Source organism: Pristiophorus japonicus, chromosome 1, assembly GCF_044704955.1.
Source record: "Pristiophorus japonicus isolate sPriJap1 chromosome 1, sPriJap1.hap1, whole genome shotgun sequence".
NCBI classification, from domain to species: Eukaryota; Metazoa; Chordata; class Chondrichthyes; family Pristiophoridae; genus Pristiophorus; species Pristiophorus japonicus.
Window position 1 is genome coordinate 501,005,580 of NC_091977.1, and position 17,372 is coordinate 501,022,951.

Consider the following 17,372-nt stretch of genomic DNA (forward strand, 5'->3'; position numbering starts at 1 on the left):
CGTGGCCCCGAAGTAACTGTGAGCATGGTGTACAACCCCTCCTCATCCTTTCCAACTTTTATATAGGCTTTGACACGATTTGACCATATCATCCTCCTCTAATATGTCTCCTCCGTTGTCGAGTTGAGTGGATTGCCCTCGCCTGGTTGCATTCTTATCACTCCAGTCATAGCCAGAGAGTCTCCTGCAATGGCTTTGTTCACCACTCCAGCACCATTACCTTTGGAGTCCCCCGAGGTTCTATAATTGGCCCGCTCCTATTTGTTATTTATATTCCACCCCTCGGCAACATCATTCGAAAACATGTCAGATTTCATACCTGGCCAGCACCCAACTCTATCTCACCATCACCTGTATCGATCCTTCCACTGCCGATGATTTTTCACAATGATTGCCCGACAACCAGTATTAGATGAGCAGAAAATTCCTCCAATTAAATATTGGGAAGACTAAAGCCATTGTCTTTGGCCCCTGCCCTAACCGCCAATTCCATCCATCTCCTTGGCCACTGTCTCTGGTTAAACCAGACTGTTTGCAATCTCAGCGTCCTATTTGACCTAGAGATGAACTTCCAATCCCATATCCTCTCCATCACCAAGACCATCTACTTCCACCTTTGTAATATTGCCCGCCTCTACACCTGCCTTGGCAACCCTTTTCCATACTTCTGTTATCTCCACTGTTCTCCCAGCCAGCCTCCATAAACTTGAACTCATCCAAAACTCAGCTACCCATATCCTAACTCACACCAAGTGCCGTTCACTCATCACCCCTATGATCGCTGACCTACTTTGGCTCCCAACCCACAAACGCCTCGATTTTGAAATTCTCATCCTCATGTTCAAATTTCTCCATGGCCTCACCCCTTCCCATCTCTGTAACCTCCTTCAGCCCCACAAAGCTCAGAAAACTCTGCATTCCTCCAATTCTGGCCTCTTTTGCATGCCTGACTTTCACTGCCGCCACCATTGGTGACCATGTCTTCAGCTGTCTAGGCCTTAAGCTCTGGAATTCCCTCCCTAAACCTCTTCGCCTCCGTACTAGATCTCTCCTAAGATGCTCCTTAAAGCCTACCTTGTCATCTGTCCGAATCGCTCCTTATATGGCTCGGTCTCGAATTTTGTCAGATAATACAACTGTGAAGCACCTTGGGATGATTTCCTAGATTTAAATGCATTATATTAAAGCAAGTTCTTGTGGAACAAGAAAGTTAAGTGAAGATCTAATAGAGGTAATTAAAACAATGACAGGTTTCGATAATGTCGATCGGTATAAAACTGGTTGGTGAGTCGCTAACTACATGGGATAAATTTAAGATCAACTAAAGAGCAAAGGGCAAGGTTGGAGAATTTTTTTCTGCTGAAGATGGATAGGACGTGGGAGCAAAATTCACAATATGTTTTAGAAGGGAAGACATTAGTTGAATTTTTTTTTAAAAGCTGTATTTGAAATGATCCCTTTATCTGCAAATTCTGGGAATGGGCCAGGCTAACGGGTTGATACCCAGAACATTTATAACATGCATTCTCGACTCCTCCATCATCCCCGCGCGCCCCCCCATTCCCACCCACCGCCGGGATAACGGGCGCCAATATGTGTAGCACGGCTGCAATCCCAGCAGACTTTAGCCAACTCAATGCAAGCCAAAGGTCCACAATTAATAACTTAGGATTTGCTGTGCATAAAATACAATTGATTTAAATTGGCTTACTGAACCATTTACTGAGTGCAGCCTGTGTTAAGATGGCACCCAGCAGGTTGGGTCTGAACATCTGACAATACGTTATATGTCCCAGGATGTAACTGTTAAATAACCAGTTTCATGTTTTTGTTAGTATCAGCATGTTTCTGACAATTTATTTGAAGTTGGCATCAGAAAGGAGTGAGGTCCTGACTAGAGGCAAATTATATAAGTACTAGGGTTCACCTCATTGTGAATACATCCTGCTATGTGACAGTTCCTTTATGATCTGTTCTGATGTAGCATCTCCAGCTAAAATGTTAACTTGTCTTTTATTTTCACATGGTCTTTGTTTGTATTTACACCATTTTTAGGCTTTATTTCAAGCTTCATTTTCATTGAATCCTATTTAAAAATAAATTAGATTTGCTTCCCAATTTATTTTTACCTGCTGAGTTTGACACGACAAATTGGATGGTGGTTTTACTGTATTACAGCTTTAAATGGCATCTAACTGAGAAGACTTAATCATAGCAGCACAGGACAGAAAGCTTGAACAATTAAGAACCATAATACATCGTAGGCCAGTCAGCACCAAAAAAAGACAGGCTCGCCTTTTGGAATGGGACCCTTCCTCCATTCCGAAGAAGTGGTCCTCTATAAGTAACATTCACTTAACTTGCGCTGTCAGATGCCGACAGGCCTGCTATGCCTTTACGATAGTTTCTGTTTGCATTTCTGATTTCAAGCATTTGCAGTTATTCTATTGCATCTCTATAAATATGGTGTTCAAATGCAGCATTGTCACAAGAAGGGAAGCAGAATGTATCATCTTAGGTAATTGGAGAAGCCGGGTGGGAGGGGTGGGGGAAAGAGAGGAGAATTTTTTTATGCAGCGAGTTATGATGATCTGGAATGTACTGGTGAAAGCAGATTCAATAATAACTTTCAAAAGGGAATTAGATATATACCTGTAAACAAAAATCTGCATGGCTATGGGGAAAGCGCAGGGGAGTGGAACTAATTGGATAGCTCTGTGCAGGCACAGTGGGTCCAATGGTCTTCTTCTGAGCTGGATGAATCAATTATGCTGTGATTTGTGAGAGGAAAAATCAGTGACTTGCACAAATGGTGCAGTAATTGTAATTTTTGTGAGGGAAGACTTGAGAACAAGACTTCCTGAGGAAGGATATTTGAATATATATTACACAATGTGTAATCACAAGGATGAACTATTTACCTAGTTACTTGCCTGAATTGTAATGTAACAGGGAGCTAATTATCTGGAATCCCAATTTCTTTAGTGCTCAAAGGCACCTGTAGAAATTGTAGCACAGTAAATAAATAGTCATTAAAGTTTCCAGAGCCGTTTGTTTCATAATTTTTCCAGAAGATGACTTGCAACATTGCTGTCAATGAACATCTGGGGTTCCTCAGAGCAGAGAAGGTTGAGAGGAGATTGGATAGAAGTATTCAAAATCATGAGGATCTGGGCAGAGTCGAGAACCAGAGGACACAGATTTAAGGTGATTGGCAAAAGAACCAAAGGCAACATGAGGAAAACTTTTTTATGCAGCGAGTGGTTAGAATCTGGAATGCACTGCCTGAAAGAGTGGTGGAGGCAAATTCAATTGTGGCGTTCAAAAGGAATTTGGATAAGTACCTGAAGGAAATAAATTTGCAGGGCTACAGGGCAAGGGCAGGGGTAGTGGGACTAGCTGCAATGTTCTTGCCGAGAGCTGGTACAGACTCGACGGGCCGAATGGCCTCCTTCTGTGCTGTATCTATTCTCTGATTCTATCTCCACAGGTAGAACGGAACAAACTGAATGTATGCAGTGACAGTAAGCAGACACTGCTGACAGACTGTGCATCATCATGCCATTTCACTGTACTTTGTATAATCATGACAGAATAAGGTCAATTGGGCAATTTTGTGGCATTACATATTTATTTCCTTTGTTTCCCTTTTAATCTTTACCATAGTAGGTCAATAGATTAGAATTAGAATTCCTCTTGAGAATACCAGCTGTGAATAGAAATACGACCTGCAGAAGAAAACCGATTATAAAGGGTTATAACTCAGATTAGGGGATGCCAGGTTTCATTTGCAGGGGCAGGTGACACATTGGGGCAGATTTAAACTTGTCAAAATCGGTGCCAGCGGCTTCAAATTGGGCTTGGTAGACTCCCTTCACACTGTTGCTCTGGCTGTCACCATTTGTACAAGCGGATACCACTGGGTGCCCAAATGTTTCAGACAGTGAGTCCTTTTTGAATATGCAAATCGGGGTCCGATGACATGCGCAGGACCATGATTGACATTTTAAGAAAAAAATTGGTCAGAGCGTGGGTCATGTGCTCCCCGACCGGTTTTAATGTTGGAGAGCGGCCCTGGAAAGATAAACTGTGTTATTTTTAGTAGGGCCCGGAGAAGCAGGAATGCTCTCAATTACAGTTTCGTTGAGTTGGTGGCATTCTGAGCTCTGGATCAGAATTTTTTTTTTTTTAAAACTCATTCATGGGATGTGGGCATCACTCACAAGGCCAGCATTTATTGCCCATCCAGAATTGCCCTCGAGAAGGTGGTGGTGAGCTGCCTTCTTAACAACTGCTTGCTAGGCCATTTCAGAAGGCAGTTAAGAACCAACCACATTGTGTGGGTCTGGAGTCACATAGGCCAGACCAGGTAGGAAAGCAGATTTCCTTCACTAAAAGGATATTAGTGAACCAGATCATTTTTTTTTTACAACAATCTGGTCACTATTACTGATACTAGCTTTTTAATCCAGATTTTTAGTTAATTAACTGAATTTAAACTCCTCAGCTGCCATGGTGGGATTTGAACTCATATCTCCAAATCAAGAGTCCAGGCCATTGGATTACTAATCCAGAAACACAATCACTATGCTACCGTTCCCAGAATGCAACGGCTTCAAGTGTGATTCCAGGAATTTGTGCTCATAATCTTGGCCGACATTCCAGAGCTGTACTGAGGGAGTGTTCCATTGGCTCTACTCGGTGCAGTCAACCGATGAAGCAACAAGTGATGAAAGCAGAGTCGCTGTGCCTGTGAAAGGCATCCGAGCCGATCAACAGTTCATCCTGTGAGGAGTCGCCGTGGCGAGCTGCAAACCTTCCTCCTGCCGCTCTGCCGAGCTGATTGCTGCAGCACTAACGCGGTAAACCTTTGAGCCCAAACTTAGCGGTTTCAGGGAGGCACCGAAGCCGTGGTAGAGGAGGGATACTATGGTTTGGGAGGGACGAATACAGAGGAAAATAACCGCAGGAAAATAAGTTAACATTTCAGCAATAAAGAAAAAAATAAAACAGAAAAATTAGCAATGGCGCTGGCAGCCTTGGCGGCTTAGTGTGCAAAGCTTCATGTGCTGGGGTATTGGGCCACTTAGGCTAAGAAGGACTCTCTGAATGAGTTATTCAAAAGAGTATATTCAATCATTGATGTGGAAAGAGAAATGCTTCTGCATCTGCATTGGCATTTCAGGAGGCAACAAAATAATTAAAACTAAGATGGAAGAGAGAAATGCATGGAAGGAGAAACCTGGATGATGGAACTGGATCGAGCTATAGTAGAGCGAGGAAGGAAAGGGGCTACCTATAGCCATACAAGACATTGTACAGATGGACTGGAAAGATATCTATTGAATCTCACAATAATGAGAATGGAGGAAGGCACAAAACAGCACAGCATATCCCAGCCTACGCTGTAAGTGCAAGGTGCTAGTGTGTGGCAGTCAGCAGCGATTATCCCCTACTCCTCTCCTCAAAAGGCTGATATACTGGGTCATCTTGAACCTCACCCAATTGGCCTGGACAGTGAATGTCAACACGGGTATTCGATCATGAAAGAGGGGGAGGAAAGTATCAAAGTTTAGCCCAATCCCATCCTTAACCAAAGTCTATGCAGCACAGACAGACATGTACTCATTTTCCAGCAGGGTAGCTATCAGGAAAGAAACCCCATTCAAAAAAAAGACAGTTTCCAATCTAGGTATTGTTATCTTGAATAAGATCAGCTAACTCAGCACAGATTGTGGAATGAAACCCAGGACCATCAGAGGAATTTTAAAACTTTGTTTTACGTTAACAATTTCAATCATCTAACAATTATCATACGATCAACAAAAAAATCCTCCCATACTACTCACCTTTCTGCATCTCTTCCGCTAAACTGTTTCTCCAAGTACTTACTTGAGGGCCATTATTACTTTTCATAAATATAAATCAAGCACTACATTTGATAGTCCCAACGTGTTTCACAACACCAATAATATACATCGAGTGTAATGCATGGTTGAGCCATTTTGTGGCTCACATTTCATTATTCCAATGGAAAATATGGCCATTAGCCAACAACATACATAAGTACTACCCAAAGCAGAAATAATTTAACTAAGAGGATTGATTTGAACTCAGGTCACTTTCTCTGATCAAACCGCAGCAATAAATGTCACACTTGCTTCAAACTGATTGCATTACTGTAACTAACGAGCATTGTGATTAAAGTTATTGAAGACTTGGCCTTTTAGAGCAAGATGCAACTTCAATATGCAATGGTATTCATACAGCCTTCGCCCGTGGTCTGCAGTAGAACTGCTGCTCCAAATGCCTCGGAGCTTCCATCCCTAACCCATCAACTCTGGGATCCTGCTGCCATCAGCAGATAGATAGAAAGAGATAATAGGTAGGCAGATAGTGAGATTGCAGTGCTCAACAAAAAGCTACTGAGTAATGCTATATAGGGGAAAATTAAAAACATAAATACATGGAGTTTATTTGTTCCCTCCCCTGAAGGTTAGTTGTCTGTTAAGGAACTGCTCCACCGGCATAAATTACCATTAGCCATGGCCACTAGCAGGATGTCTAACCACAAGTTGCATCACAGGCAAGCCCAATCCTCTCAGTGACCTATGTTCATATGTACACAATTTCCAAAAGGGGTGACTGAATAGTGATCAGGAGTAGACTACTGGCCAATATTCCCCTCCCTACATGAAGGACAGAGAGGTTTTGTTTAAGCATACTTACTGTTGTCCTGGCTAAGATGACCAACCTAGCACAGAACAATCACATTTGTAAAGCCATTAATCTTACTGGGCACATTTGACTGATATGGGGAACCAGTTTGTGAATTTACTTGGACAAAAAATAAGAAATGGAAGTTATTTTTTTAAAAACTCAATGTTGGATTGAGAGACCCTTCAAGCATTATTGGTTATAAGATATCAGTTTGAGTATTAGCATGGAAAGATATTCCCTTAAATGTCAGTGTTACAATGAAGTAACAACTTCTTAAATACAGTTTGGAGAAGACAGTCTACAAGATGGAGTTTGTGAGTGAGCATGGAGCTGCTGAATATAAAGTTGCACAAAACCATAACAAGCAGAGTTGGTTTGTTTAAATCATTCACTGCCGATAATGGCCCAGAATTTGCTGGTAAATAACAGCGTGTTAAATGAGCACGCATTTATTAGTGAGTAAAAAAAAACACAGCAATTTGTGGCAAGGATGAGATATGCTGTGACTTACAAATCACCACAAATTGCCAGACGATTTGCGCCGCTCCACAATTAGCACTCTGCCTCACAAACAATGGAACTCACCGTCAACCTCCCCATGAGTTTCAAGAAATTGCTGCATTTGTGCTGTTAAATTACAACTATTGTTGTTGTATCTGTAAACAAGTGCCCCCGGGTTAAAGGTGGGCGGGGAGGGTCACACTCCAAAAACTTTCAGTTAAGCGGCTGTTAAGTTACACTCGGCTGGTATGTAAAATCATAAGGACCCTGTTAATAGTTAATTTATGTTCCACTCAACCTCGGAAGCCCAGAAAGAGAACGGCTGAAACTGTGACGTCTCGCTCCTACAACTAGTGAATTGTTCCTCGAGGTTTCTTCAATTTTAATTTTTTTCTTACATTGACTTCTAATTCACCTAGTTTCCTTTTCCATCGTGCCTCTGTTTCTTTCTCCATCCTTAAATTTAATTGCTTAGGAAGATAGACTGTTGGACCCATCATTCATCAAGGTCCCAGGTGCCCCGTTACCCGTTATTAATTCGCAGTTTGAACAATTTGCAATGAAAATTTTTTTTGAGGAAACAAATCCAACTGACGGGGTAACCATGTGATGCCACTCTCCAGCAAATTCTGGGCCAATGATTATTAGGATGCCTAACAACAATAGAACATAAGAACAAAACATTTTCCAGCAACAAATAGAAGTGTGCTAAAAGAGAGTGCACAAAGGTGGTGGATGGGGTTCAGTTGATTTAACAAGGATCAGACTCTGCATCATTTCCAACTCTAATGTAATTCAAGTGTAAACTTCCCTGAATCTAAGGCTACTTTTACAACTGTAGCATCGATGCAAAGCTGCTTCACCTCTCATTAACATTAAGAGAAGTTGTACCGGAAATCCAGAGTCAAAGCGCAGTGGAGAGTATAGTGTTTTTATTATCAGGTCTCAGTCTTGGCTCAGTGGGTAGCACACTCTGGGATGGAATTTTCAATGGCTTACCGCCCGGTTTCTGGGCAGTAATCAGGTGAGTGAAAAATTCCCTATGACGCTGGCGGTTGAGGTATCGCTGGGGAGAGGACCGCTGGCATGCACTGTTCGGAGATCCCCCGGCGCGATATTTGGCTGGGTGGGGACCCGTAGGTAAGTTTTAAAATATGCCCATGAGAATCAGCGGAACTGGGCGGTAGGTGAGTACCTCTGCAAGAAAAAGGTTAGTAATTGTTTTTTTACTAATTATTTTAAAAATGTGTTGGTGATTTAGTTTAAAAGTGTCTTGGGAATGTTGTTTTGATTTTTTTTAGTTGATGTTTTTTGAAAAATTATTTGGATTGTTTTTCTGGTATTAGGCCCAACCTGTAGCCTCAGGGTTGATTTTTAAATTTTTCGCCCATTTTGTTTACGAACCGCCCAATCGATCCTAAATTGCACTTTTTCATCTAGAATAGGGGTGCAAAGCCCATGTTTTTCACTTGGCGAATTTTTTTATATTGGGGGGGGGGGGGGGGGTGGGGGGAGTTTTTGCCGGCGATAATCTTCCCCGTCTTTGCGGTCTTTTGGGCGGTGATCAGGCGCTGGCGGGCTGATAGGAAATTCTAGTCCTCTGAATCTAGAACGGTAGAAAGTTCAAGTACCACGCCAGAGACTTGAGCACAAAATCGAGACTGACACTTCGGTGCCGTGCTGAGGGAGTGCTGCACTGTTGGAGGTGTTAAACTGAGGCCCCATCTGCCTTCTCAGGCGGGCGTGAAAGATCCCATGGCACTTTTTGGAAGAAAAGCCGGGGAGTTCGCCCAGGTGTCCTGGCCAATATTTATCCCTCAACCAACATCACTAAAACAGATTATCTGGTCTTTATCCCATTGCCCTTTGTGGGTCCTGCTTTGGGAAAGTTGGCTGCTTTGTTCCTACGTTACAACAATGAATACCTTTCAAAGGTACTTTATTGGCTGTAAATCGTTTGGAACATCCTGAGGTTGTGAAAGGCACTATATAAACGCAGGTTCTTTCTTTTCAAGTTTGTTTTTTTTGTATTCGTTCACGGGATATGGGTGTTGCTGGCAAGGCCAGCGTTAATTGCCCATCTCTAATTGCCCTTTTGAAGGTGGTGGTGAGTCATCTTCTTGAACTGCTGCAGACCATGTGGTGAAGGTATTCCCACAGTGCTGTTAGGGAGTGAGTTCCAGGATTTTGACCCAGTGACTATGAAGGAACGGCGATATATTTCCAAGTCAGGATTGTGTGTAACTTGGAGGGGAACTCTCAGGTGATGGTGTTCCCATGTGCCTGCTGCCCTTGTCGTTCCAGGTGGTCGAAGTCGCAGGTTTGGCAGGGTGCTGTCAAAAAAGCCTTGGTGAGTTGCTGCAGTGCATCTTGTAGATGGTACATACTGCGGCCATGGTACGTCGGTGATGGAGGGATGTTTAAGGTGGTGAATGGGGTGCCAAACAAGCGGGCCGCTTTGACTTGGATGTTGTCGAGCTTCGAGTATTGTTGGAACTGCACTCATCCAGGCAATTGGAGAGTATTCCATCACATTCCTGATTTGTGCCTTGTAGATGATAGAAAGGCTTTGGGAAGTCAGAAGATGAGACACTCGCCGTAAGATACCCGATCTTGTTGCCACAGTATTTATGTGACTGGTCCAGTAAGTTTCTGGTCAATGGTGACTCCCAGGATGTTGATGGTGGGGGATTCGGCGATGGTAATGCCGTTGAATGTCAAGGGGCGATGGTTAGACTCTCACTTGTTGGAGATAGTCATTGCCTGGCACTTGTGTGATGCAAATGTTACTTGACAATTATCAGCCCAAGCCTGAATGTCGTCCAGGTCTTGTTGCATGCAGGCATTGACTGCTCCATTATCTGAAGAGTTGCAAGTGGCACTGAACACTGTGCAATCATCAGCGAACATCCCCACTTCTGACCTAATGATGGAGGGAAGATCATTGATGAAACAGCTGAAGATGGTTGGGCCTCGAACACTGCCCTGAGGAACTCCTGCAGTGATGTCCTGGGGCTGTGATGATTGACCTCCAACCACCACAACCATCTTCCTTTGTGCTAGGTGTGACTCCAGCTAATGAGGAGTTTTCCCCCTGATTCTATCATGCTCCTGACTTGTGCCTTGTAGATGGTGGAAAGGCTTTGGGGGAGTCAGGAGGTGAAGCACTCGCTGTAGAATACCCAGTCTCTGACCTACTCTTGTAGCAACATTATTTATGTGGCTGGTCCAGTTAAGTTTCTGATCAGTGGTGACCACCCCCCAGGATATTGATGGTGGAGGTTTTGCTGACGGTAAGTCTCGTGGTAAACAATTTTTTAAAATTCCTTCTTGGAGCAAACTTGAGCGAAGCTTTTCTCGAGGGCGTTGAGAGACAGGAGTCACACGCCGGCCAGAATGGATGACATTCTGGAGGAGATCTGTGGGTTTTTAACAATAATCTGACATTTTTTATGGCTACTTTTTCTAGTATTAGTATTTCATTCTTTTTATTTGTTCTTGGGATGGTAACTTATTGTCCATCCCTAGTTTTCACGAGAGCATGAAGAGTTATCCACATACTGTGGAAATGGAGTCAAATGTTGGCCAGACCAGGTGGCAGGGTCCCTTACCTGTAAGGCATTAGTGAATCAGTTGGGTTTTCACAATAAAACAGCAACTTTCATTGTCATTTCTCAGGTGCTAGCCCACAATATAGCAGATTTATTGATTTTAATTTCACAGCATGCCATGCTGGGATTTGAGCTCACAATCTCCATGTTATTATTCATCATCATCATTGGCAGTCCCTCGACTCGAGGATGACTTGCTTCTACACCAAAAGGGGATGAGTTCATAAGTGTTTCAGTGAAGGACCTAATGTTCCAAGTCTCGAGCTACATCTTGAAGGCTGGAAGATGCCTAGCGTGGATTTAAAAAAAAACGTGTGGTGGCCATTGCATACCAGCCACCACACGGGATTGACAGGGCTAGGTCTTGGTCCAGTGGCAAGGATTAACCAAGACGACTGGAGACCGGCTCTGCTGCACAGACCGAGCGCGCACACATATCGCAGTGTGGGCTGGCCCGTGCTGACCTCGGGCCCTCACCTCTTCTGGGCCCCAAACTCACGCCTGTCCTGGACCCCGATCACATCACTTCACGATCACTCGCCGCTCCTGCGCCCTGACCTCGTTGCTCCTGATGTACCTACCCACACTCCAGTGTCATTATTCCAGTACCATAACCGCCACATATCCAGGGTTAGACAGTACACTGGATGCTGTTACAATCTTTAAAGTTTACAACACGTGCTTCCAATGTTGGATAGTGGTATGAAAGAAATCACTTGACTGTGAATTAGATTTCCATGCTCAATTCCATATCTCTGACAAAAACGCTTCAATGATATATATGCTGGAATCTGTTGTGTGGTGTTAGGCAGTACCTCTATATGGTTTTTTCATTTTTGTCCCCACCAAGTTTCTCCCCACTTGTCTTGAAGACGCCAGCTAGAACTACAGTACATCTACCAGCACCCTCAGTTCTCGCTCGAGTGACTATTCTTTAATATGTGAACCCAAACAGTAAGAGTTTCAGTTGTGGATGCCAAAATCAAGTTTGGTCCTGTTCGAACCCAAAGTTCACACGTGTGTACTTTCCTCCAAGAGTCACTGGAAAGCAATCTAGAGCTGGAACACATACTGAAGTTTGTCTTTCCGATCTAGCTCAGGCAAGTTGAAGCAAATTGTAGCATTTCACTGTCACCTTAGCTGGGATCAAGTAACCCAACATAGGACTGAACTTGGATCCTTCCTGGTCTGTATGCTTTGTATCACATTAGACAGAGCACATGCCATCTGTATCCCAAAATGTGATTAAAATCCCAACAATTACTTGATAACATGCTGTCCATCTGCTCACCTCCAAATACCCTGTAGGGTTTATGTCAGAGTTTTTTTGTGATGTTGAACTACAGCCAATAGTTGACAATGGAAAGCAAAATGCAAATGAAAGCTTAATGAAAAATCTGTGTCACTATTTAGAATATTATTATTTCTGCACCACAATAGACTTATGGGGTGAGAAATTGGCCTGGTTTGCATCTCCCGTTAGCACCTGCGGGGGGAAGATAACGGGACGCTAAGGGGTTACCGACCAGGCGCGGCAAAATCACCGTCGCCCACGAACTTCTCTGGCGATTTTGCACTGGCACTAAGACTTACCGCCTCAATCTCTTGCACCCCATAGATCGTGACGTCATCCGGCGAGCAGCGCCCCATTACCGCCCCTGTAACATTCAACATTCGCTTCCGCCCCCTGCAGCATCGCCGGGCGACAACAGCAGCAGCTGCAGAAGGCGTTGCCACCTCGGCTGGCCAACTGGGGAGCACTAATTAAAGGCAGTGGTAGTCAGGTAGGGCAGAATTTATAAATGTCCCCATTCGGATGCCTCTTGCTTTATTTTGCCCCTGCGATTGCTCAGCCCTGCACTCTGAGTGCTTGGGGCTACTATGCACGTAGCGCAGGTGCCGTGGCCCAACAGACACACAGCCTGAAGATTCATTCAATGCAACACTGACCCTTCCCTTTAAGGGAGGGAAGGAGCCTGTAAAGACAGCAGCGCTGCCCCAAACGTTGTTCAGCGACACCACCCCTCTCACTCCCTTTTGCGCTCTAAGGGAAGTGGGAGCGCTTGATTTAACGCTCCACTTCCCTCTTGGAGCGCTAAAGTGGAAGTTCCCGGCAGAATCAAATCTTTACCGCCCAGCGATACTTTTGCCCTCCCTGAAAAGTTGTCGTCCCAATTGGGGCACTTCGCAATTTCTAGCCCATGGGGTCATATTTTGCTTTTTCATTGCAAGCCATGTTTTGTTTCTATGGAATAGTTTTTTTTATAATAATGAAAGAATATTTAGAAATAGGCAATACTGTTAGGTCCAGCAAACATCCCCCTATCTCACAGATCTATCCACCTTCCCCCAGTAACCCTCAAACCCATTTCTCTCCAGGAACCCATTTATACAAACTGCTTCAATTGCCTTCCCTAACAACTTATTTGAATGTTGAATATCGAAGGTATTTGAATCCTTCAACAAAGTGAATAATTTGCCTTTAAATGCCTGTTCAGTAGGACGATAATACACCTAATTTTCAGATCTTCAATGCATTGCAAGTCTTTGAGTTTGAAATTAGTAGAGAGAGAGAGAGAGACAAGAGAGAGGGGAGAAAGAGAGAGACAGAAAGACTGAAAATGATCGTAAGTGACAGAGACAGAGATCGCAAGAGCGAGAAAGGGAAATTAAAATTCAGCTTCATAAGTCTGGCGAAGAGAACAGAGACAGAGGCTAATATGAGTTTTTGATCCTAACGTACAGTCCATATACATGTCCAACAAATAAAGCTTTCACAACGCTAACACTTTGAGACAACACGAAAAGTCCACATGACAAATCAAGAGCTACAAAAACATTTCACAGATGCTGCAGGATATAGAAGATGTGTGTCTCGGAGAGCTTCAATGGAAATTCAGTGCTCAAAGGTTAAGGAGCTGGCCCAGTGCCAGAATCCAGTGTGGCTGTTGCTCCTGTTAGCTAACAGCAAGCATCAGGCTTTTTTTTTTATTGATTCTGATCCCATTATTAATGCTCCCTTTGAGAATTTCCCTGATTGCTACATCTGCGATGGAGGAAGCCAGGTTAATGTTGTATTTTGATTGTTATCTGTAACTAGAAGTGTATGAAATGTAGACCTATCATTCACATTGTGTCCACCATTTAATAAAAACAGTACATGTATTTGCGGCTGTACATGTATTTGCGGCTGTCACATCTAATTATAGGAACATTTATTCCAGGCTAATTTCTTGCCTCTGTAGGCAAATCTTTAAAACGAAAGCCAGTCATATCAAATCCTCCATCAATCTAAAATGTCTTATTAACAGAATGTAGCCAGAGAAACATCCTGCAATGACTTCTCTTCCCATTTCTGCACCTCATGCTGTGTATGTGTGACTTTAGTTCCTCCCAACCTCGATTGTAAATACACACAAAGTATGTTCGAATGAAAGGTCATCAACCTGAAACATTGGCCTGGATATTAACAGGGATGAGTTACATAGGCAGCGAGGCGGAGTTTTGGGCGGGAAACACAGAAGTCCCACAGCATGTCATCGACAGGCTCCCCGCCCAGAAGCCAGCCTGATTGACAGGCTTGGCTTCCCGTCGGGCGGGAAGGACTCGGAAGCAGGCCACAGGAGCAAACCGCAGGAGCACGGGGGACTGATCCCCTTGTCCCTCCTCCGTTAAACCTGGAAGTGGGCGGGTTGGAGGTGGGGTGCGGTCGGGGTTCAGAGTTGGAAAATTTTAACATATATCCCAAACCACACCCACCCGTTTCGAGCTGTTAAAATTCGGCCCATTGAACACGTTTCTCTCTCTACAGATGCTGCCTGACCTGCTGAATCTTTTTAGCATTTTCCATTTTTATTCCCTACTGATGCAGATTGTTAAGGGTAACAGTTTCAGTGGCTGCTCATTACCTCTCAGGTGAGCTGATTAACATACCAGTCCGCTCTTGTGGTGCAAGGTGGATTTTAAGGGCTAGAAATTGTGTGGCGCCCTGTTTGGGGCGATAGCTTTTGTGGGAATGTAAAAGTATGGCCGGGCGCTATACAAGTGAATGCGACGCGAGCTTCTGGCTTAGCGCTCCAGGAGGGAAGTGAAGCGTTAAATCAAGCGCTGCCACTTTCCTGAGAGTGCTAAATGGAGCAAGAGGGGTGGTAGTGGCAGAGCACTGCACAATGTTTCATGCAGCGCTGCCAGATTCACAGGCTCCTTCCCTCCCTAAAGGGAAGGGCCATTGCTGAGGTCATTTCAAGGTAAGGCTGGGAATGGTTGGCGAGGAGCAGCCCAAACACTTTGAGAGTGCGGGGCTGATCAATCGCAGCATGGAAAAAAATTCAATAAACAGCTTAGGAAGACTTGCATTTATATAGCGCCTTTCACAACCACCGGACATCTCAAAGCGCTTTACAACCAATGATGTACTTTTGGAGTGCAGTCAGTGTTGTAATGTGGGGTGATAATAAAAGTGTTATGTGTGTAAACCTATAAATACCATGTCTAACCACCAGAGGGCTTATCCCCTGGAGTCCCAAGGGATCCCACAATCCCTTGGGAGCACCTGTATATAAGGAGGCCTCACAGGCTGGAGAGGCACTCTGAGATCTGTAATAAAAGACTACGGTCACACCTTACTTTGAGCTTGCAGTATCTAATCTGACTTTTTAATTCAAGACATAACAAAAAGTTTGGCCTACCTGACCACCAATGCCTTTAATTACCGTTCCCCAAGCGGACAGCCGCGGTCACAACGCCTCAGACAGCTGCCGTTGTTGACGCCCGGCGAAGCTGCAGATCCGGGGCGACAACGGGGTACTGTGCACCGGATGATGTTACAATCTCCAGGGCGCAAGAGGTCGAGACGGTAAGTTTTAGTGCAAGTTCATGGGCATCAGTAATTTCGGAACGCCCGGTTGGTATGCCGTTAGCACCCCATTATCGCCCTCCAGAGGCGCTATAATGGGAAGCACAAACAAGGCCAATTTCTCCCCAAAATAATTTTTGCGTGCTCACATTAAAGTAAAAGCAACAACACTTAAATAGCCTGCATTTATATAGAAACTATGGGCCCAAGTTTCGGCCTCAGTTGCTCCTGATTTTTTGGAGCAACTGGTGTAGAACGGAGTATCTTAGAAATTCAAATTCTCGGCATTTAATTTGCTCCAGTTCTGGTCAGTTAGAACAGTTTCACTTTGGAACAGAATTTTTTTTTCAAAAGGGGGTGTGTCCGGCCACTTACGCCTATTTTCAAAGTTTCGGCAATGAAAACTTACTCCAAACTAACTTAGAATGGAGTAAGTGAAGATTTTTGTACGCTTGAAAAAACCTTGTCTACACTTTAGAAAATCAGGCGTAGGTTACAAATCAGGCGTAGGGAATGAGGGGGAGGGGGGTTTAAAGGGAAGTTTACAAACATTAAATACTTAAGTTTTACAAATAGAGCCATCATCAATAATAAATGATAAAACATCAATAAATCAATCAAAAAAAATTAGTAAGATTTTTTTTTAAATCAATAAATAAAACATTTTCTATTTACCGACTGCAGCACCGGGAGCCCTCCAACAGCGTGCTGGGATCCCCCCCCCCCGCCCAAGTGTGTCTCTGTCAGTGTCTCTATCTCTCTGTCTGTCTGTCTTTGTGTGTCTCTCACTCTCTGTCTGTCAGTGTGTGTTTCTGACAGCGAGGGGAGGGGGAGGAGGTGGGTAGAGGGAGAGGGAGGGGGAAGGGGGGGGAGGAAGAGAAGGGGAAGGGGGAGGAGGAGGAGAAGGGGAAGGGGGTGAGGAAGAGAAGGGAAAGGGGGGGGAGAGGGAGAAGGGGAAGGGGGGGAGGAGGAGAAGGGGAAGGGGGGGAGGAGGAGAAGGGGAAGGGGGGGAGGAGGAGAAGAGGAAGGGGGGAGGAGGAGAAGAGGAAGGGGGGGAGGAGGAGAAGAGGAAGGGGGAGGAGGAGGGGAAAGGGAAAGGGGGGGAGGAGAAGGGGGGGGAGGAGAAAAGGAAGGGGGGAGGAGGAGAAGGGAAGGGGGGAGGAGGAGGAAGAGGGGAAGGGGGGGAGGAGGAGAAGGGGAGGGGGTGAGTAGGAGGGAGGAGGGGGGGTGAGGAGGAGGGAGGAGGGGAGGGGGAAGAGGGAGGGAGAAGGGGAAAGAGGGGGGAGAAGGGGAATGAGGTGGGAGAGGAGAAGGGGGGAGAATGGTAGGGAGAGGGGGGAAAGGAAAGGAGGTGGGGGGGAAGGAGACGGGGGGGAAGGAGACGGGGGGGGGAAGGAGACGGGGGGGGGGAAGGAGACGGGGGGGGGAAGGAGAAGGGGGGGGGGAAGGAGAAGGGGGGGAAGGAGAAGGGGGGGAAGGAGAAGGGGGGGGGAAAGGAGAAGGGGGGTGAAAGGAGAAGGGGGGTGAAAGGAGAAGGGGGGTGAAAGGAGAAGGGGGGTGAAAGGAGAAGGGGGGGGAAAGGAGAAGGGGGGGAAAGGAGAAGGGGGGGAAAGGAGAAGGGGGGGAAAGGAGAAGGGGGGGGGAAAGGAGAAGGGGGGGGAAAGGAGAAGGGGGGGGGAAAGGAG

The 17,372-nt window shown here is 45.1% G+C and overlaps 1 protein-coding gene across 7 annotated transcripts in view; it reads right to left on the reverse strand.

Moving 5' to 3' along the window:
* Window positions 1–17,372, reverse strand: part of fam135b (family with sequence similarity 135 member B) — a 528,209-nt gene that overhangs the window by 473,778 nt on the left and 37,059 nt on the right. For 2 of the 7 annotated variants that reach the window (XM_070895487.1, XM_070895470.1), the window contains one exon: window positions 1,075–1,161. The exons of the other annotated variants lie outside the window; for them this stretch is intronic. The gene's annotated coding sequence lies outside the window, so the exon portion shown is untranslated. The remainder of the gene's footprint in view (window positions 1–1,074; window positions 1,162–17,372) is intronic. 7 annotated transcript variants of the gene reach the window in all.